Raw genomic sequence first — 23,522 nt, forward strand, 5'->3', positions numbered from 1 at the left:
AGAAAGAGAGGGAAAGATACAGTTACTAATATCAGAAAGGAAATAAGGACATCACAGAAGATCCTACACGCATCAAAAAAAATAATAATAAAGATCTGCGTAAACCTAAAGTTGAAAATTGTTCAATGGCTTAATTGAAATGGAAGAATTTCCTGAAAGAAAAAACAAATAAAACTCACTCAAAAAGAAATAGGTACCCTGGATGGTCCCAAATCTATTAAATAAATAGAATTCATAGTTTAAATCTTTCTATCAGAAGAAACCCTGGGGCCAGATGGCATCACTACAAATTGTACCAAATTTTTTTTTAATTTTTTTTTAATGTTTATTTATTTTTGAGACAGAGCATGAACGGGGGAGGGTCAGAGAGAGACGGAGACACAGAATCGGTAGCAGGCTCCAGGCTCTGAGCCATCAGCCCAGAGCCCGACGCGGGGCTCAAACTCACAGAGTATGAGATCGTGACCTGAGCTGAAGTGGGACGCTCAACCGACTGAGCCACCCAGGCGCCCCTGTACCAAATATTTAACAAAGAAATCATATCAATTCTCCATGAGTTCTCCAGATACTAGAAGGTAGATAACACTTCCCCAGTTCATTTTACGAAGCCAGCACCACACTGATGTCAAAACTAAAGACTCAAAGAGAAGGAAACAATAACTTCCATGAAGGTAGATACAAAAATCTTCCTCAAAATATTGGAAAATTGAATCCTATGCATCCTGACTAAGCTGGGTTCATCTCAGGAATGCAAGGTTATTTCCAAATTCAAAAAACTCATCAACATAATACACATATACACAGAAAAGAAAAGAAAAAAAAGTCCTATATGATCATCTCAATAGATGCAGAAAAAACATTAGAGAAAACTCAGTGCCATTTCCTATTGAAAACAAAACCCCTCAGCAAAAGATGAAAAGGAGGAATTCGATTAAACCAAGAAAGACTATCCACAAAAAGTCTGTTATTCAAGAATAATTAATTATGAATGACTGAATGCATTTCCTATGAGATAGTAAACAAGGCAAGGACGTTGAGCATTACCACTCTTGTTTGGGGTTGCCATGTAAAATACAGGATGTTCTATTAAATTTGTGTTTCTGACATTATGTATTTAGTATGAGAATATCCAATTCAATATCTTGGACACAATTGTAATAAATACATTATTTTTTATTTATTTGAAATTCAAATTTAACTGAACGCCATAAATATATATACATAAAAATGTTGCTAAATGTAGCAACTCTACTCCTATTAATCACTGTATTAAAGATTCCAGAGACTAAAATAGGGCAAGAAATAAAATAGAAGCCATACAAATTGGAAATAAATGAATAAAATTGTCTCTATTCACAGGTGACATTATTATATTTGTAGAAATTGCCAAAAAAATCTCAAAAAAAACTCCAGCTGTTAGAAATAATGAGTTTATCAGGGTCACTGAATACAATATGAGGCTATAAAACATCCATTGATTTTCTATACAGCAGCAATAAAAATTAGAAATTAAAAAGTTTTTAAGTAACTGATATACTAACACAAAAATGGAATGTTTAAACATACACCTATCAAAATACAGGAAGAAGGGGCACGTGGGTGCCTCAGTCGGTTAAGCGTCCGACTTCGGCTCAGGTCATGATCTGGCCATTCTTGAGTTCAAGCCCCGTGTCAGGTTCTGTGCTGACAGCTCAGAGCGTGGAGCCAGTTTCAGATTCTGTGTCTCCCTCTCTTTCTCTGCCTCTCCCCTGCCCACGCTCTCTCTCTCACTCTCTCTCTCTCTCTCTCTCTCAAAAATAAATAAACATTAAAATAATACAGGAAGAATATAGTGAAAACTACAAAACACTAATGAAAAAAGCCAACACCTCAATAACTCAAGATATAATATGTTAATGGTTGGATGACTCAATGTTATCAAGGTGTTAGTTTTCCCCCATACTGATCCATAGGTTCACTGCAGTACCCAAAAAAATCCCTGAAGGATTCCTTTTTTTTTTTTTAAAGAAATTGACAAGCTAATTTCAAAATGTATATGGAAGGGCAAATAAAATAGAATTAGCCAAATCAATTTTGAAAAAGAACAAGTTAGAGGACTCATGTTACCTGATCTCCAGTTTACTATCAAGCCAGGTGATCAAGACTGTGTGATATTGGGGGAAAGAAGGACACACATGGCAGAGTCTAGAAAATGACCCACACGAAAAGTAAATTGAATTTTGATAAAAGTGTAAAAGTAATTACATGGAAAAAAGCATCTTTTCAACAAAAGCAGGTCGAACAATGGGGTATCCACATGTGAGATACCCTGCATTACATATAAAAACATGTAATGCAGATATTGCTGCATTACATATAAAAACAAACTCAAAAAGAAACATATACCCACATATCTAGCCTAAAACTATAAAACATCTGAAAGGAAACATAGGAAAAGAGTTTTTAATCTTTTTTTTTTTACTTTTTTTTAACGTTTATTTATTTTTGAGACAGAGAGAGACAGAGCATGAACGGGGGAGGGGCAGAGAGAGAGGGAGACACAGAATCTGAAACAGGCTCCAGGCTCTGAGCCGTCAGCCCAGAGCCCAACGCGGGGCTCGAACTCACGGACCGTGAGATCGTGACCTGAGCTGAAGTCGGTCGCTTAACCAACTGAGCCACCCAGGCGCCCCTTTTTTTTTTTAACTTTTTTTTAACTTTTATTTATTTTTGAGACAGAGAGAGACAGAGCATGAATGGGGGAGGGGCAGAGAGAGAAGGAGAAGAGTTTTTAATCTTGAAGGAGGCAAAATGTTCTTAGGTCACCAAAGCATGATCGAGAAAAGAAAAAAAAAAATTGATAATTGGACCTCATCACACTTAAAACCTTCTGCTCTTTGAAAGACAGGTAATAAAATGAAAAGGTAATCCTCAGAGAGGAAAAAAATACTTGCCAAACACATCTGCATACATATTCAGAATACACACAGAATATTCAAAATATCAACAATAGGAAATCAAATGACCTGGTAAAAAGAATGGTCCAATGGTTTGAACAGATGTTTAGCCAAATAAGAAAGGTGAATGCAAGTAAACACATTTAAGAAAAAGAAAGAAAGAAAGAGAGAAAGAGAAAAAGGAAAAAACTCAACACCATTATTCATTAGGGAAATGCAAATTAAAAGTATGAGATATCACTCCACACTGTTAGAATGGACTTTTTAAAAAAAACCTGATAATTCCAAGTGCTGGTGAGAAATATGGAAAAACTAGGGCTTATACATCACTGGTCGTTCAACTACCTTGGAAAAGAGCTTGGTAGTTTTGTATGAGATTAAACATATATTTAGCATAAAGTCAGCAACCTCACCCCCATGGATATGCCAAAGAGAAATAAAAACCCGTATTTGTACAAAAATCTGCATGTGAGTGTTTTGAGGGTTTTATTAATAAATCATGAAGAAGTGGAAATAACCCAAATGACCCTTAAGTCATGAATGGGTTAAAAAATGGTTACGTTCATGTAATGAAATAATTCAGTATTAAAGAGGAACGGATTCCTGATACACAAAGCAATATGGGTATATTGTGAAAGCAATAAGCTAAGTGAAACAAAAAAGACTTGAGCCCACATCCTGCATTATCCCATTCATATGATATTCTGGAAAAAGGAAAAGTATAGACACATAAACAGTCTACTGGTTGCCAGAACCTTGGGATGGATAAAAGGGGCTTCCCTACAAAGGAGCTTTTGAGAACTTTCAGTGTGACTGACTGATTCAGTACCTTTTCTGTGTACAGTGCTCTTATGCAGAGTCATGCACGTTTCAAAATTCACAGAACAATAAGCTAAAATGGTTTTCTCCTTCGTGTAAATTCTACCACGATAAAACAAAAATGAGCTTGTAGAATTTAGAAAGGATTAAGAAGGTAAGAGTAACATTCTAGAGGTGAAAGGTAAAATTTCATAAAAACTAAAATTGAAGAGGTTTTGGAATCGTGGGGGCAGATTTAAGGAAATTATATAAAATGAAGTGAAATAAATAATGGCAGGCAAAGATTATGATGACTGGACTCTAGATAGATCCTACATGCAAAGATTGGTGTTTCTGATGAAGAAGACTGAAGAGAAAATAAAAAAAAAATTCATTCAAATATATTAGGAAAAATGTTTTATGAAATCTCAGTAGGACTCTATAAATCCAAAGAGAGTTTTCTTTTTTCAGTTAAAAAAAAAAAAACAACAACTGTGAAGTCACTTAATTTCCAGCCTACACGATGAAGCAATTAAGCTGAAAAGTAAATCACCTTGATTTACCAATATTAGCTCAACCTAAGCTTCTCCAAAACAATGGCCAATTCCCGTAGACAGTAGATCCGTGTCAACAAACATCTGAGGCAAAGAACATACCAAAAATTTAATAAGCAGATGAGTTTTTCTTGTTGTTGTTGTTGTTGTTGTTTTTAAGTTCAAAACTGCTGGGCTGACACCAATAATCCTTTCTGGAGAAAATAAAATAGTATTTGAAGCTGACATTCAACCAGCCCAGAGATGACATCAAATAAAGAACTGAACACTGGGAACTCTATGGCAAGTGCTGGAAATGAACGTGGACTTGTTTAAAAGCACTAAAACCCTGGATGCACAATGTATTATTACTATTAAATATATTGACAATCTACAAATAAATTCAAGACTTGCAAAAATCAGAAAATATGAGACCAGATTGTATAAGAAAATATAATTGAATTTCTTACTTCATCTTTCTTGGCCCTTCATTGCAGGTAGACAATAAATACTGGTAAAATTGAACTATTTAATTACCACAGAGGAGTGAGTGACCTTAACCACCACCACCCCCAAATTTTTTATTTTATTTTAGAAGTATCTTTTAAAGATTTCTCAGCTGAATAAACATCTATTTTTTATTCAACAACTAGTCCAATTTTTTCCACTTTCTTTTTCTATTATTAAAATAAAATAAAATTTAGTATTTTATATGAAACACATGTGCACTAGGTCCTGTTCTTTAAATTTTTTCTGCCTATTTGTAATTCCACCTGTCCATTCACTTATCATTCTATTTGTGTATATGAAGAGAGAGATACCTAAAATGATCTGGAATAAATATCGAGGGCATTCATTCTGAGTAGCAGGAAAAGGTTTATGGCTTGTATTATTCTGTATGATTTCAGTGTTTAGTAATGAGCCAAATTTTTTTTTATAAAAATAATAATACTATGTGTGAAAATTGCTGAATGTATTTTTCTTTGTATAATATGGAGTTAAAATGACAGGTTACCTCAAGTGATAACGTAAGACATATTCACTATTGTAGTTTTGCATTTTTAGATCTGTTTCTATCTATTATTACAGTGGTTATGCCAGATAATTCAAGAAGGCACTAATATTTGGCATATATATTTTGTTTTTGCACATGCCAAAACTTAGGGATTATTAATGGTAGCCTTGAGTGCATTGCTTAGAATGATGGTGAGACAGTGTTCGAGCTTAGAAAGAAAGCTTAATCAATGACATTATCTGTCTTATGAGAGGTGGTACACGTGAATTTATTTTAGGAAATGTGCATTATTCTAGGGCTGTATTTATAAAATCACTACGTTTCTGAAAGGGTAGGTTATTTTGTGAGGGATACTATAAGAGTATTGGTGTAGTTCGTAACAATGTCGGGTCAATTAAGGACCATTAGAGAGAAAACCTGCATCACCTTAAATAATACTTATATTGTCATGAACAGACTGTTAGTAAAATGGACATTAAAGGTGCTGTGGTGGGAAGCACAGAAGAAAGTGAAGAACATGTTACCAGGAACCAAAAGAAGGGAGGTCTTTATTACACAGTGGCAGAAAGTTTAAGGGAATTTTGTCCTGAAGTTATGTGAAAAGCACAACTTGTCAAAAGACAAACCTGGATAATCAGCTGAGGAGATTTCCAAGAAAAACATTGAAAGCTTTTCTTGCTTCTTCATGCTGCTGATTGTGAAATGTGCAAGGAGAGAGATAAATTGTGTGAAAATTTTTTGAACAAAAAGGAACCAAGACTTGATTATTTGGGAACTTTTTGGACAATCCAGATGGCAAAAGACAATAAAATTAAGAGATTAATTCCCAAACTGTGGAGTAGTGTGAAAGCTAAGTTCGTGGCGGGACAATGTTTTACGAAAACCTCAGAGACATCAAAAGATTAGCAACTTGAGTCACACAAAGGGCTCTTTGAAGAGATTAAGGAGGTGCCTCATAGATTCTCATCATCAAAGGAGCATCTGCAGGAAGCTTTAGGGTGTAGACTCTCAGCCATGTTAGCAGAAGCCAAAGAGAGAGAAGGCATTATCTCAGAAGGATTTGTGGACATGGCTTCTGTCTTATGGAGAGAGGACCTGTGAATTTCACACAAAGCCCACAGGCTCCTGAGAATTTCATACCAGTACTTCTTTGGACTTAAAGGGACAGAAAGGGGGAAAAAATGAATGAAGGTGGTCAGACTTCAAAATACTGCTGCAGGAAGCAGGTTAATGAAAGTACCCATCTGCAAATACTGGACTGATTATGGACCTTAAGACACATTCTCTGGGATTATCTTGACTGACCCAATCTAATCACATAAACTCCTAAAGGCAGAGAAAGTTCTTTGCTGGAAGTCAGAGAGATAGGGCAGAAGGAGACATCAGAGAGATTCAAAGTATGAGAAGGATTCACCCCACCATTGCTGGAGAAAAGCACAAGGGGAGCATGAGAGGGGCCATAGATAGCTTCTAGAAGCAAAAACCAGTCTCCATCTGACAGTCAGCAAGCAAACAGGGACCTCAGTCCTACAACCAAAAGGAATTAAATTTAACCAACAACTGAGATTCTTCTTAGAGCCTCTAGTAAGAAATGCAACTGTAATTTCAGCCTTGTGAACATAAAAGCAAGCAGAGGACCCAATCAAGTCCACGAGGGCCTCTGAACTGCAGAAGTTCTGAGATTAAAAACTGTGTTGTTTTGAGCCACTACATTTATGGCAATATATTACTTTACATCAGCAATAGAAAACTCATACAGTCCCATATTTCTAAAATGAGAAAAGTATGACTTAATAGAAACACAAGAGAGAGATCTCATCTGAACTATGTAGAAAGGCATGCCAATATGAGATTCAAAAAGTGACCCACTATTTTAATCAACTTAAATAATGAAGCAACATAGTGAACGCTGTTAAGCCATTCGGTTAAAAAAAAAACAACTCATTTTTAAACCACTGACCTTGTTAGCTACTGAAAATTAAAATGTTAAAACTTTCCCATGTTTAGAATTATGAAAACTTTAGGTGTCAGTAGCCTTTAAGATGACCTCTAATGGTCCCTGCCTCCTGGTTGTTTACACCTTCGAATCGTCCCCTCCCTCACTGTACCAGGGTTGTTCTGTGTGACCAAAAAAAACAAATGTGGGAGAATCAGTGGTATATCATTTGTACTTTTAGATTCTAAAAGGTACTGCAGCTTTTTTTCTTGGGTTCTGATTCTCCCCTAGTTCATCTGTTTTGAGAGAATCCAGATTCTATACCATGAACAGCCCCATGGAGATGCCTATGGAATCAGGAACTAGACTTTTCACCTATCAGTCCCCCCTAGTGGACTTGATTGGGTCCTCTGCTTGCTTTTATGTTCACAAGGCTGAAATTACAGTTGCATTTCTTACTAGAGGCTCCAAGAAGAATCTCAGGTTGTTGGTTAAATTTAATTCCTTTTGGTTGTAGGACTGAGGTCCCTGTTTGCTTGCTGACTGTCAGATGGAGACTGGTTTTTGCTTCTAGAAGCTATCTATGGCCCCTCTCATGCTTCCCTTGTGCTTTTCTCCAGCAATGGTGGGGTGAGTCCTTCTCATACTTTGAATCTCTCTGATGTCTCCTTCTGCCCTATCTCTCTGACTTCCAGCAAAGAACTTTCTCTGCGTCTAGGAGTTACACTTGGAAACGGATCACCAGCCAGTCAAGCCTTCAGATAACTACAGCCCAGCCAATATCTTGACTGCAACCTTGTGGGAGACCCTGAGCCAGAACCACTTAGCAAAGCTACACTTGCATTCTTGACCTACAGAAGGTAAATGGGATAAATGTGTGTTGGTTTTAGTCTCTAAGTTTGTCATAATTTTCTACACAGAAATAGGTAACTAAGGTGCTCTGTTCGATCAAAAAAGAAGATCCCTTCCACAAGCAATTATCCATACAAAATAAGCATTCAACTCACAGGTCCTCCCACAGAACTCTTAAAAAGTTATATCACGAGTTAATCAGTTCACCCAAAATCAAACTAACATTAACTCTGGTTATAAACAGACACAGAAGTCAACACAGAATTACCACCAGGATCCATTAGGGCAGAGTGGTAAACTTCAGGTTCACCACTGTCTCTCCTTTGCCGAACGTCATGCCTACCATATACACACAGACACATACAACGTAGTCAAATAATAGCTTTGAACAAATGACTGATTGAATGAATGCATACATTAAAGAGACTCTGTAACCTGGAAGTTGTTACCTATTGTCGTGTTTCGATCAGTCATGATAGTTACATCTATACTTCTTCTGAATATTGGCTAGGGACTGAATAATTCTTGTTTCATTACCTTGTGCTGGTTGACCCTCCTGTCCAGATTTGTCAACAACTTACAACCCAATTCATCATCCGTTGCTACCGATCAAGTCACTAACAAAACCCAGATGCTTTCATAAAAATAGATGGAGAGCCTAAAGCATCCAATGGTGGGCAGGACATGGAGGCATGACTTTTAATTGTACCAACAAGAAAAAAAAAAAAGAGACTTCCTGAAAATGGCATTAAAGTTCTAAACTTTGGGTGGTGAAGCTCCATGTTGCCACCATTTGGCACTTCTTGATTAAAATAACCACTTCAAATTGTACCTTGGGGATGCAGGTGTGCCTCGTGGAATAACAATGAGGTCCAAGTCATATTGAGTCATTACTGACTATCACTCAAGGAAGATGAGTTTCCTAAGCCTCTTCTAACTGCCACTGTAGCGAGAACGTACGCATCAGGAGTTATTTTGGGTTTTGCCTCTTAGCTCTTTAAATCAAAGCTTATCAAGGAAGTCTGTGCCTATGGCGTCTTTGACACCTCTGTCACCTGTTACTTTCTTTCTCTCTTTTCTTGTTTCAACAGACCAGCAGCAGGAGAAGAAACGAATATGGCTCAGACTCATTAAAACCGATTGCCAAGGCACCTGCTAAGTAAGTGCTATCAGTATCAATGACCTTTGATCAGTTCTGTGTTTCCTGGAACACAGCTGTTGGAGCCGCAGCTCTGTGGGCTGCAAAGTCTAATATTAGGAAAGAAAGGTGACTGTTCACTGATACTGATGTGTGATGGCTTATTTGACGGAAGGATTTTTATTCAAAAGGCAGGAGATTCATCAGGAGAACGGCAGGGCATAAAACACATGCAACAATATGTTTCAGCTACAACTTGTTCTGACTGCTATTTCTGGCACACAACATCCCAAAGGCAGTAGATTCGTAGGGGGGAAAATCATGAAAATATGTTGTGGCAAGTGGAATTTATCTTTTAATCATTGTCTCTTTCCTCCTGCCCTATTAGGATTCTCTATCTATATGTCTATGTATCTAAATATTTTGCTAAGTGGGAGGAGGTTTCAATGGAATTAAATTGCACAGCTGTGCTCTTGGGGAAGGCTTTATATATAATAATGAATAAGCTCCTTTTAAAGTTTGGTTATTTGAATTAGACAAGCCATGTAACATTTCATTACTTAGTAGAACCTTTTAGAAACCCTACAATACAAATAACTAAGCAATAACAATCATATATATATATATATATATATATGTATATATGATATATGATATATTTCTTCTCACAACTAAATTCAGATATTGCAAAAAAAACTGGTTAGTTCCCACAGATACGTGTGTGTGTGCGTGCGTGTGTGTGTGAATTCACAAAAGAAAATAATGATAGGAAATGTAACAAATCTGGGAAAGATGAATTCAAGTTGAATTCAGCTTTAAAAAGAGGTAACATCAAATTTGTTGCCCTGGTTATTTGACTGTATGGTCTTCATGAGAATGGAGACATGAAGTCAAGGGTTAATCCAACCATAACTGAAACTTTCCTTGCATTCGGTGCCAAAATACGGTAATTCCAGTGGGTCTCCTGTCTTAAATGGAGTTGCCAGATAAAAGGGAGAACACAGCTAAGTTAGCCGTTGCTTTATAAACAACAAATGATTTTTTTTAGCAGAAGTATATCTTAATGTTACAAGGGACATACACTAAAAAAAAAAATCATGATTTATATAAATTTCAGGCTTGAGTTGAGAATTCTATATTTACTTGAAAAATGTGGCAACACTACCTGTCTACCCTTTCTTTTAGGCCATAGTTTGTTCAATTTGCCTGATTCCTGATCCTATATATTTGTTCTTTGAAAGGATGTTTACTTATTTGATATTATTTCTTATTCATATAACAGCTTCTTTCTTATGACTTTTGTGTCAAAATTTTGTACATTTTTAAAATACAGCACAAGAAAACAATATGGGAGAAGTGACTAAAAATATTAATCATATGTCAAAATAAGATGTCGTCAATGTTTTTATTTTTTTCTAAGTTTATTTGTTTATTTTGAGAGCAAGACCCTGGGCAGGGGAAGGGCAGAGAGAGACAGAGAAAGAGAATCCCAAGCAGGCTCTGCACTGATGTGGGGCTCAAACTCACAAACCATAAGATCACGACTTGAGCCGAGATCAAGAGACACACACTTAACTGACTAGCCATGCAGGTGCCCCTTGTCAATGATTTAATTATGATGACATCACTTAACACTGATAATTTATAAAAACAAGGAAAAGTATTAGAGCATGTCCAACCACAGCAAGATAAAGAGGCAAGGCCCGAATGGATTCTCTAGCTGACATTCTCATCTTTGCCTAACCCTTGGAATTCTAGGCCCATGCAACCGTTTCTTCCCAAGGCCAGTGTCATCTCCTGGCAGCACTAACCAGAGTCGGCAGAACACCCCTGTGATTTACCTTGGGTTATCTCTAAGTTGCCATCTAGAAAATATTTCTCCTAACACCCATGACGCTGCACAGTACGAACTATGAAGAACATGAATGATATTCAGAAACCCCTTTTAATAAAAGTGAATTCAAATGGAGGACTGAAATCCATAGTGTGACTTAAGAGAAATACCTCCTACAAATCAAGGGAGAATATTAAATAAGTTACAAGGGGCACCATTACCATTCCCTTCATCAAAGTACGTTGAAAACCATTCATAATTGTGTGTCGGGGCATTGTGCTCAAGTCTGAAATGGAATACTAGGAAATAATTATCTCTCCAAAGATTTTGATTCTAAAGCATGACTAACAGTGAAAACGTGTAGCTTCTAACTGCCCAAATGTTGAATATTAATAATTTTAATTTTTTTTATTGGAGTATAGTGGACACACAATGTTCTGCCAGTTTCAGGTGCACAACATAGGGATTTGGCAGTTCTATGTGTTACGCTCTGTCAACCGCGGTAAGTGTAGGTCGCCCCTATTATCATATGTTGACAACATTATTGACCATCTCCCCTCTACTATACTTTTCATGTCTGTGACTCATTAATTTTTTTTTTAACGTTTATTTATTTTTGAGACAGAGAGAAGCATGAACGGGGGAGGGTCAGAGAGAGGGAGATACAGAATCTGAAACAGGCTCCAGGCTCTGAGCGGTCAGCACAGAGCCGGACGCGGGGCTCGAACTCACGGACCTCGAGATCATGACCTGAGCCGAAGTCGGCCGCTTAACCGACTGAGCCACCCAGGCACCCCTATGACTCATTAATTTGATCATTGAAAGCTTGTATGTATTAAACCCCTTCGCCTACTGACATGAGTACTACAGACTCCTTAAAAAATTTAGGAATTTTATCCCCAAAAAGGGCCTCATTAGAAATAATCCGTGAGAAAATTCAGAATGCAAAATTATATTTGTTTATTACATGTAAAATTATACATGATAAAACAAGTTCTGAAGATTACGCACCCAAAAACATTACGTTTATGGACGTTTCGGAAGTGCGGTTACATGCTATTGAAATCTTATGTTTATAGCTCCGGCCATGTATTACCATATTAGTTTTTGCAATTCTAATTAAATTTTGAATTATCTTTTCATGCTGCAGGTAATATATCTGGAAACTACATTCACGTACCAAATCCTGCCTTAAAACAGGAACAGTGGCTTCCAAAATCCACTTGAGAGATATTTTTATCTTATAACATACTGGGAAAATTCGGTACGAATTTTTAATTCGTACCTTTGAAATTTACATTTTTTTTGTCTATGCCATGTACGACTCGAGTCACAACCAGGCTTCGTTGAGAGTCAGAAATAAATAAGATATCTGAAAACACTATCATTTTATTGTATATATTTTAGCTAAAACCAACACACCAACCAACCTCACATTAGTTGTACCAGAAAACCTGGGACCACGCGTCTGTACCTAGAGGGTGAAAGAACGTTACTAATCGTTATTTCCTAAAGAATGTTGTCAGCCTTTGACATACTAGAGCTAATCGCACTACAGCCACAAACGAATGCAGCAAAGCAATGATTTGGAAATCACGGCAACCTTTGCAGTTTAAACTATGTATTATTATAATCTCTGTGAGACAAAAGACGTGATTGAGCTGATAATTGTACACGTTACACGAGAAAAGCTGTTATAGAAAGTTTAAGTGCACTAGAGAACTACCAATAGCAATTTATGACTCCCGACTTAGAGCCAGGAGTCAAATAGGGGGACGTGAAGTCTTCGATCTGCAGCAAATCTTAGTGCAGACCTGGGATGATGTTTATCATGTGGCTAGATGGCCAGTTGTTTGTGTCGTTATCTATGTTCAGAGAGGCTAGGCAGCCTTTCTCTCGAGGTATGCACCTTTCCAGATATTGGATGGCATGAGGTTGGGTGTTGGAGGGAAGAGGGGCCCACCTAGATGACCTTTACAAGTTAATCAGTTTCTGAGTTGAGGGTTTCTATCCCACTTTTTTTTTTTTTTTATTCCTCTGTATGTTTGGCGTTTAAGGAATCTTAGTGTCTGCCTGCTTTATCTGTCTGAGGTCTCTGCTGATTCTTTCTCGTTCTCTGATGCCAGAGTAGCATTTTGCTCCATGATATCTAAACCTAAGTCGTTTTCTCTTTCATCTTACTAATCTTTAGAAAGCACTGCTCATTGGGCTCCATTCTGTTTTTGAAAAGATAGCTTCAAAAACGCCCCGTGGGATTCATAGCATAGTTATTCAAAGATTGATATCCACACCAGTATGATAAAAAACCATTCTGTATCTTTATAGCGGTGGTGGTCACACGAATCTATACATGTGATAAAATAATAGAGCTATAAACCTACATTGCACCGGTGTCAATTTCCTAGTTTTGATATTGTACAACTATTTAACTTGTAACCTTTGGGGGAAACCATGTGAAGGGTACATGGGATCTTCCTGTCCTATATTTGCAACTTCTATGAATCTGTAATTATTTAAGAATTTAAGAAAGTTAAAAATAATCACACCACTTTTTTTTAAGTTTATTTATTTATTTTGAGAGAGAGAGAAAGTGTGAGTGGGGGAGGGCAAAGAGAGAGAGAGAGAGAGAGAGATGAAGAATCCCAAGCAGCTCTGCACTGTCAGCTCTGAGTGACCTGAGCTAAAATCGAGTCAGATGCTTAACCAACTGAGCCACCCAGGTGACCACACATTACTTTATTTCTTTACAAATATTATGACTGGTTTTTCTCCTTCAAAGTAGTCTCCTTCTCCCTACCATAGGGGGATAGGTGAGGATACAGAAGGAAACACAGAAACAGTTAATTTTGGATGAAAACAGAAAGTAAGAAACTTGAAACTCAAGAAAAAAAGGGGAGGGAGGCGGGGAGAAGGATACAAGAAATTAGCTCAGACAAATAAGAATTTTTGAAATGAAAAAATGAGAGGACAAACAACTTAGGAAACCTATGCATTGTGAAAATCCAGAGAAGTTAGGATTTCAGAATTAGAAATGCGTTGAATTTATCTAGTACATTTGCCCCATTAGGGCAAAGTTGTGGCATTGTTACAATAAGAAATTTAATACCTGTCTAATAAATTAAAACCGGAAAACCAGTAGGCAGGCTTGGTGTTCAGGAAACTGGTAGATCCAAGCTACATTTTGAAAAAAAAAATTGAAATAAATGATGCACCTAATTTTGAATAATAGAAAGTCAAACAAACCTGAGTTCAAATGCTGATGTCTTACTTACTGTATAATCTTAGGCACATTATGTATTTTCAGACCTTATCTATAAAACTGGGTAAGGAGACCAACTTTATCCTACGAATATGTGTTGCATTTTTCTTAATGTTTATTTATTTTTGAGACAGAGAGAGACAGAGCATGAACGGGGGAGGGTCGAGAGAGAGGGAGACACAGAATCCGAAGCAGGCTCCAGGCTCTGAGCTGTCAGCACAGAGCCCGACGGGGGGCTCGAACCCACGGACTGCGAGATCATGACCTGAGCCGAAGTCAGACGCTTAACCAACTGAACCACCCAGGCGCCCCTAGTGTTGCATTTAATAGATACAAGATACTATATTATTATTTAGAACAATGCTTCCCAAATCCTATTATTGTCTCACTAATGTAGATTGGTGTCCTGCAAATAAGCAAATGAAACAAAATAAGCAAACACACATACAACTGTTATCTTAATTAAAAAAACAACATATTATGCTCCTCTCCTGAATTTTTACCTTCCAAACTAGCATATTAAAATTCCTGAGGTCAATAATACATGTGACCTAAACACATTATTTCCTGAACTTATTTAATTATGCCACTGTTTAAAGAACACACATTCCCTCTTGTGCAGCACTGACCTTGTTCAAACGGCCCTGAGAGCTCACCCAGGACTGAGATTTTTCAAACACTTGCAGCAACAGGACTCTTTTTTTTTTTGAACTTTGCTGGGTAAAACATATAAAGGTGATGAACGCTTTCCTCGGGTGGTTAAAATCTTCATTATTTGATAGAATATACTGTATTGTTTGCACAGTCCCTAAAACAACTCAGTCTGTCAGGGAAACAGTTTGAAAATCCTGATAGGACATATCCTTGTGTTTCAGAAAAAGCATTCGTCTTCATCAGTTATTCTCAAACTGAGGTTCATAGATACATTATTTTCTTAATGTTTTTATTTGATTTTTGAGAGAGAGAGAGAGAGAGCGCAAAGGGGGGAGAGGCATAGAGAGAGGAAGACACAAAATCCAAAGCAGGCTCCAGGCTCTGAGCCATCAGCACAGAGCCCAACACGGGGCTCAAACTCACGAACCCTGAGATCATGGCCCGAGCCGAAGTTGGACGCCTAACTGACTAAGACACCTAGGCACCCCACGGATACATTCTTTGAGATACTTTTTAAATACTATTATTTTTATTTTGACTACTCCTTTAAGAAAGTCAAATACCCTAAATGAGCTTTGTGGCCATCTTATCATACAGTGTCCACGTTTACTTCTGGTGGCTCAAGATCTCCTACAGCATCAATGTTTAACTTTAGATCCTCTCAGAATTGTGCCAGATGTTTTTTCTTTGTTTAAAAGGAAAATCTGTTTCTTTTAAACGTAAGGAAATGTTGTATGAACTATTTGCGAACATATTTTTCTCCCGTTTTTTTTTTTTTTTTTTTTTTACATAATCAAAAGGAGAAAAGATACTTTCTCACCTGAGGAAAACATTAACAATGACACATTCAGAATTTTCTATCTTTTATCGTATTTCCTTTTTACATGCTTACAACTACTCTATTTTTCCACCCATAGACTGCTCATATACATCCTTTGCCTCCCTCCGACCACTGGTATAGTCAAAAATATCTGCACTCCATGAAAAAGAAAAAAAAAATATTTATGCTCCAGAACTTGTTTGAATATAATTTTTCTCCTCTTATTCCAATTGAATATGCCTTTGGGTCACAGTAGCTATCTCCCAGAGTTCAAAAGAATGAAGTTGATTCACACTCACAACATTGAGACCAGTGAACCACAAAATCTGACCCTTGATATCATGGGTCTTACAATCTCCTCTGGGAAGAGAATGAGAAAACAGAAATACACTCTGCATATATTTGTGCATTGTGGAAAGTGGTATGAAGGAAACAAGACTTACATTTGATGTGGCGATAGAAAACATCAGAAAGAAACGAGGCCATACATTATTCTTACAGCCGTGGGAATCTCTAGGTGGGAGTTTTGTAGGGAAAATCAGGTAGTTAAATGATCTTTAAAAAACAATTTTGGCTGCTGTGTGAAAAACAGATTGGAAGAAGGCGTTAGTAAAAGAAAAGACCAAGAATAAAGCTTTTGAAATTTCCCAGGCAAGAGGTGACGCTGAATTGAACTGAGGTGGTGGCAGTAGGGAAAAATTGGAACGCAGAAATAGTACAAACTTGCAGATAGATTTTACACATGGGGTAAGCACAGGGAAAGATCAATGGTGACTCCACATACATGGCTCAACTCAGATTGTTGTGCCATTTGTGGAGAAAGAAATGACTGGCAAAGTAACAAATTTTAGATGGGGTTAAGAAGTCAAGTATTTGTGGATATGCTAAGTTCACTATGCCTATAGATGGCCTGCCCAAGTGGAAGTTTTATGTAGTGTTGATTATAACAGAAAAGGTTTAGGTTGCATATATAAATTTAGGAGATTTATATCTCCCTCCAGAAACCGCGGTAGATCCTTAGGGTGAGGATCTGAGAAAGATCCCCTCATGGCTCTGGCAGGGGAGCAGAATAGTCACCTTGGGATACTCTTGTGCTCTTCTTACTAACAGAAGCCTAATCTTCAAGCAGGAGGAATTCTTCACAGGGCAACTCTGAATTCTTATTCCAGTGAGAGGAAAGGAATTCTGCCTCACCTCAGCCAGTTCCAGACTTCTTGTGTCACCTAAGGACAAAGGGAGATTATCGAAAATAATCCAGTGAAGAAATGGGCAAAAGACATGAACAGACACTTTTCCAAAGAAGACATCCAGATGGCTGACACACAGGAAAAGATGCTCAACATCACTCATCATCAGGGAAATACAAATCAAAACCACAATGAGATACCATCTCCCACCTGTCCGAATGGCTAAAATTAACTACTCAGGCAACAACAACAGATGTTGGTGAGGATGTGGAGAAAGGGAACCACTTTTATATTGTTGGTGGGAATGCAAACTGGTGCAGCCACTCAGGAAAACAGTTTGGAGCTTCTGTAAAAAATAGAACTACCCTACCCTACGACCCAGCAACTGCACTAGTAGGTATTTATCCAAAGGATACAAAAGTGCTGATTTGAAGGGTCACATGCACCTCAATGTTTATAACAGCACTGTCAACAATAGCCAAATTATGAAAAGAGCCCAAATGTCCATCAACTGATGAATGGATAAAGATGTGGTATATGTGTGTGTGTGTGTGTGTGTGTGTGTGTGTATACACACACAGTGGAATATTACTCAGCAATCAAAAAGAACGAAATCTTGCTATTTGCAACAACATGGATGGAACTAGAGTGTATTATGCTAGGAGAGATAAGTCAGAGAAACACAATCATGATTTCACTCATATGTAGAATTTAAGAAACACAATAAATGAACATATGGGAAGGGAAGGGAAAGCAAGATAAAGACACAGAGAGAGGCAAACCATAAGAGACTCAAATACAGAGTATAGACTGAGGGTTGCTGGAGAAGAGAGAGGTGAGTAGGAGATGGGCTAAATGGGCAAGGGGCATTAAGGAGTGCACTTGTTGTGATGAGCATTGGGTGATATATGTAAGTGATGAATTGCTAAATTCTACTCCTGAAACTAATATTACACTGTATGTTAACTAACTTGAATCTAAATGAAATGAATAAATTAAAAAAAAAACTAAACTAAAATATAGTCATCTGCAGCTGGGCTTCAAGGAAGCAGAAAGGGAACACTACAGCCATGGAAGGAAGTGGGAAATAAGAGAGAAGGTGGACCCTGAAAAAGGGATAGAAACACTTGTGAAGAACTACCTGACACATGGGCCTGAGACTGAGATTTAGTCAGTTCACCACCACACTAACAAGCTATCAGAATAATAATAGAAAGCTCCAAGAGCTGTAAAAGGCATAGCTTTTCTCTGAGATACAGTAAAAAGGAAACCTCAATGCCAGGAAGAGATGAAAACAAAATAATAGAGGAATGTGAAATCCTTGGTGCCTATAGCCACAGCAAATCTTAAATACAGCCCAACTTCTAAACAGATACTGGTGTAAATCCTTGTGCTAACTGTCTGTGTAACTCAGTACCTATTACCCAACATAACAAGTCTAGCTTTCAATAAAAAAATAATAGGCCATACCAAAAGACAAGGAAAACACAATCTGAAGTGTCAGGACAAGCATCAGAAACGGACTCGCATAAAACACCTATTCTGGAACAAAAGGAATTTAGAATAGCCATGATTGGGGCGCCCAGGTGGTTCAGTTGGTTGAGCATCCAACTCTTGATTTCTGCTCAGGTCATGATCACAGGGTCGTGGGATTTAGGCCTGCATTGGGCTCTGTGCTGAGTGTGGAGCTTAAGATTCTCTCTCTCCCTCCCTTTCTGCCCCTCCTCTGCTCAGGCTCTCTCTCTCTCTCTGAAATAATTTTTTTAAAGTTTAAATAAAATAATAAATATGTAAATAAATAAAAAAATCATGATTAATATGTTAAGGATGCTAATGAAAAAAGTAAAAAATATGTAAGCCCAGATAACAATATCAGTAAAAAGAAGGAAACTATGGGAAATAACCAAAAGGAAGTGCTAAAAACGAAAGACACAGTAACTGAAATGAAGAATGTCTGATGCATTTTATTAGTAAACTCAACACAGGTGAGAAAATAATTTGAATTTGAAGATTATTCACTCAAAACTTTACAAAGTGAAATGGAAAGAGAGAGATACCAGGAGAAGAAAGAAAGTACCAGAAGGAATATTTGAAGTAAGAGTGGTTGAAAACTTTGCAATATCATTGGCAGATACCGCATCAGAGACCCGGAAAGCTCAGAGAACCGAAGAGGTAAAAAACAAAACGAAACAAAACAAAACAAAAAACCTCCACCAAGGTATGTACCAAACTGCAGAACACCTAAGACAAAGATAAAATCTTAAAAGAAGTTGGAGAGAAAATTTACCTTTCCTACCCAAGAACAATTGGCATAGGTCTTCTCTTCAGAAATCACACAATACTGGAATGAAATATTTAAATTACTACAGAAAAAAAAAAAAAAAACACCAACCTAAACTTATACATCAGGTGAAATAAATCTTGGGACGTGAAAGAGAAATAAAAACTTTCTCAGATAAACAAAAACTGAGAAAAATTAATTGCCAGTAGACTCACCCTGAACAGAATATTAAAAGCAGTTCTTCAGGCAGAAAAAAAATCTAGGTAAAAAACATGGATCTACATAATGAGAGGAAAAGCATCTGAGAGGTAACAAATTAAAGTATATAACATCTTTTATTTTTATGCATAATTAATATACAAGATAATTTTAATTCAATAATAACCATGTATTGGGGGATTATAGTATATAGATAAAGGAAATGAAAGACAGCAATATCAGAAGGGACAGAAATATTGAAAATACTCCAGTACAAAGTAATAATATAAAAAGCTCAGTTAAAAGCAGAAAGGCAGAAAAAGACATAAAGCACAAATGCAGTGAATAGAAACATGTATAAAGATGATAGATTTTAATCTAGCTGTATCGATAATCACTACCACTTGTGACCAGTTTCAACACACCAGTTAAAAGATAGAGATTGCCTATTGATTTAAAACAACAAAAGCAAGAAGACCCAACTATATGCTGTCTATAAGAACCCCATTTTAAATGTAAAGCTTCAGGTGAAAATCAAAAGAATGGAAAAAGGTATACCAACCTTATACTTGTCAAAGGAAACCAGAAGTTGCTATATTAATGTCAGACAAAGCAGATTTCGGAGCAAAGAAAGTTTTGAGGGATAAAGAAAGACATTACATAAGGATTTTAAGGACCCCAAGGACCCTAAGGACCCTTGCATAAGGACCCTACTACAAGAAGACATAACAATCCCAAACATGGATGTATGTAATGACATATCATCTCCATACATGAAACAAAAAGTAAAAGAACAGAAGGAAGAAACAGACAAATCCATATGGGGGTCTTCAACATCTCTCACAGATACTACCAGCAGGTAAAAGTAAGGATAGAAAACCCGAACAGCGGGGTGCCTGGGTGGCTCGGTCGGTTGAGCGTCAGACTTCAGCTCAGGTCAAGATCTCTCGGTTACTTGAGTTCGAGCCCCACGTCAGGCTCTGGGCTGATGGCTCAGAGCCTGGAGCCTGCTTCCGATTCTGTGTCTCCCTCTATCTCTGCCCCTCCCCCGTTCATGCTCTGTCTCTCTGTCTCAAAAATAAATAAATGTTAAAAAAAAAAAAAAGAAAAGAAAACCCGAACAGCAATATCATTCGATATGGCCAAGTTGATGTTTGTAGAATTCTCCATCCAAAACGGCAGAATACAAATGGAATATTCCCCAAGATAGAAACACACCATAACAGATTTAGAAGTATGGAAATCATATAAAATATGTTCTGTGCCTACAACAGAATTAAACTAGAAATCAATAACAGAAAAAGAATTGGAGCCTTTTTAATATTTGGGAACTATACTACATATTGCTACATAATGTATGTATTAAAGTTCTTAAGATAAATTACAAAATATTTTGAAATTCGTAAAAATAAAAACACTGCTTTTAGTTTGAATATGTAATGAAAGCAACATTTAGAGGGAAATTTATAGTATTAAATGCATGTGTTAGACAAAAAGATATCTAAAATCAATAAGCTGTTTCCTTTTTAGATAACTAGATAAAGGAGAGCAAATTAAGTCTGCAGGGAGAAGAATTAAGAACATAATAAATTTTGGAGCAGGAACCAACAAAAGTGAAAACCGGAAAACAATGGCGAAAGTCAACAAAACAACAACTGGTTCTTTACAGAGATCATAAAGTTAATAAATGTCTTGACAGATTATTGAAGAAAAAAGGAGGAAAGACACAAATATTGATATCTGAAGTGAAAAAAATGGTAAATGCTATTGATCCCTTTGGTTTAATAATCTGGAGTATTACATACAGCTTTATGCCACAAACCTGATAGCTTAGTTGAAAAGAATTAGTTTTTTTGGACAACACAATCTACCAAAATTCATCCAAATGGAAATAGAAAGCTTAATTAGTCTTATATCTCTCAATAAAATTAACTTAGCATTTAAAAAACTAAAAAAATATATAAATAAATGAAACCCACTACACCCATATGTTCTCACAAATGAGTCCCACTAAACAATTAAGGAAAATTAATACCAATTGTCTACAGTCATCTCCACAAACAACAGAAGAGAAGGGAACGCTTCCCAAAATATTTCATGAGACCAGTATTAGCCTGATGCCAAAACCAGATAAAAAACTTTACAAGAAAACTACAGACCAATATCTCTCATGAACATAAATGTAAACATTCTCAAGACAATAATAGCGAATCAAATTCAACAACATATAAGAAGAATCATAAAGCACAACTAAGTGGGGTTTATTCCAGGTATGCAAGGCTGGTTCAGCATTCAAAATTTCAATCATTGTAACCCACCAACACCCTAAGGAAAAAAAAAATCACATGATCATATCGATAGATATAGTAAAAGCATTTGGCGACATCCCACACCTATTCATGGCAAAAACTCTTAGCAAACTAGAAATAAAGGGGAACTTCCTCAGTTTGATAAAGGACATTTACAAAAACTTTCTATAGCTAATATCATACTTAATAATAAGAAATGGGATGCTTCCCTTCAAGATCAGAAACAAGATCACTACTTCAACATCTTACTGAAAGTTCTAGATAGCACAGTAAGACAAGAAAAGGAAATAAGAAATTAACACGTTGGAAGAAAGAAATAAAACTGTCTTTCTCTAGGTAAAAAAATACCCCCCCTCCCAAATTAACAGAAATATCCTGGAAGCCAGTAAAGCAAGGTCACAAAATATAAGATGAATATATAAAAGTCGATTACTTTCCTGCATATCAGCAATGAATGTTACAATTTAGAATTTGAAAATAAAACACAATGTACAATACATTAGCACCCTCAAAGAAGAAATGCTTAGATATTAATCTAACAAAATATGTGCAGGATATACATGTGAAAAATTATAAAACTTGGCAAACTAAATCAATGACATAAGTAGAGACTATAACACTACAGACAAAAGTAATTTTACATAAACAATGTACTCTAGTTGATAAAGTTATTCACCAAAGAGATATGAATTAACTATTTTGAAACCACTGCACATGTATACTGGTATTGAACAAATAAAGAGATATAGGATGATGGGGGCCAGGTGTCTCACATTAGGGTGGGATATTACAGATAATAAGTAAGGGAGGAAGGCTAGAATAAAATGTGCTGCTGGATGACAGTTGGAGACATCAGTATAAACTCATATGTCTTTAATATAGATACATAGATAAATATATATTATAGAAATAATAACAGATTCATGTGTGTTTACATGGATTAGAATGTACATACTTATTTCCTAGTTCTATCTGCTAAGAGAGCCTATGAGAAACGATTCACTCGTAGCAAAGAACAAAGCCACCACTCTAACCTTGGTTTCTAAAACCATTCCCCACCAAAAGGAACCAGGGCTCTTTGGAGAAATGGCTGGTGCTAAGACTGGGGCAGGAAATATGCAAGATGAGACTGGAACATCTTGTAATTCCAGAAAGTATGGAAATGCTCAAAAAAAAAAAAACAAAAACAAAAACAAACAAACCCCGAAACATTGGAGATATGTCAAAAGAACACAGGAGCCAACTGAAAGATTTCCCGATGGCCAAAGCACAAATAATTTGAGCAACAAAATAAGCCTAACAGTATTGGAATTTAGTTCATGGGATAAATATTCATGAGTCTACACTGACATAAACAAATGATAGACAAATAAATAAGTGGGAAAGAATAGACAAATTTTCCATTCAAAAGTTCCCAAATAATTTATATAGCTATTTCCCCTCAAGAAGATGCAACATTATTCCCCAACCCTTAATTATGGGCTGTACGCAGTGACTATGAAGAAGCTGAGAAGCTAAAAGGACAAAAATCTTTAATGATTTCCTGGGAATAAATAAAGTTGGTATTTCTGTGGGGAAGAGAATTCACCTGCAATGGAACGGAGTCTGAAAATACATTAAGAAGCATGCATCATAATTGAGATAGGTTCATTCAAGTGATCCAAGGATCTCTTAGCATTTGATATTGCATATCCCAATATAATTTGCCAAATTGATCAAGCAAAAGAAAATAAATGTTATTGCCTTAGCAAATATAAAAATGAATATGATAA

Source organism: Panthera uncia, assembly GCF_023721935.1.
Source record: "Panthera uncia isolate 11264 chromosome A3 unlocalized genomic scaffold, Puncia_PCG_1.0 HiC_scaffold_11, whole genome shotgun sequence".
NCBI classification, from domain to species: Eukaryota; Metazoa; Chordata; class Mammalia; order Carnivora; family Felidae; genus Panthera; species Panthera uncia.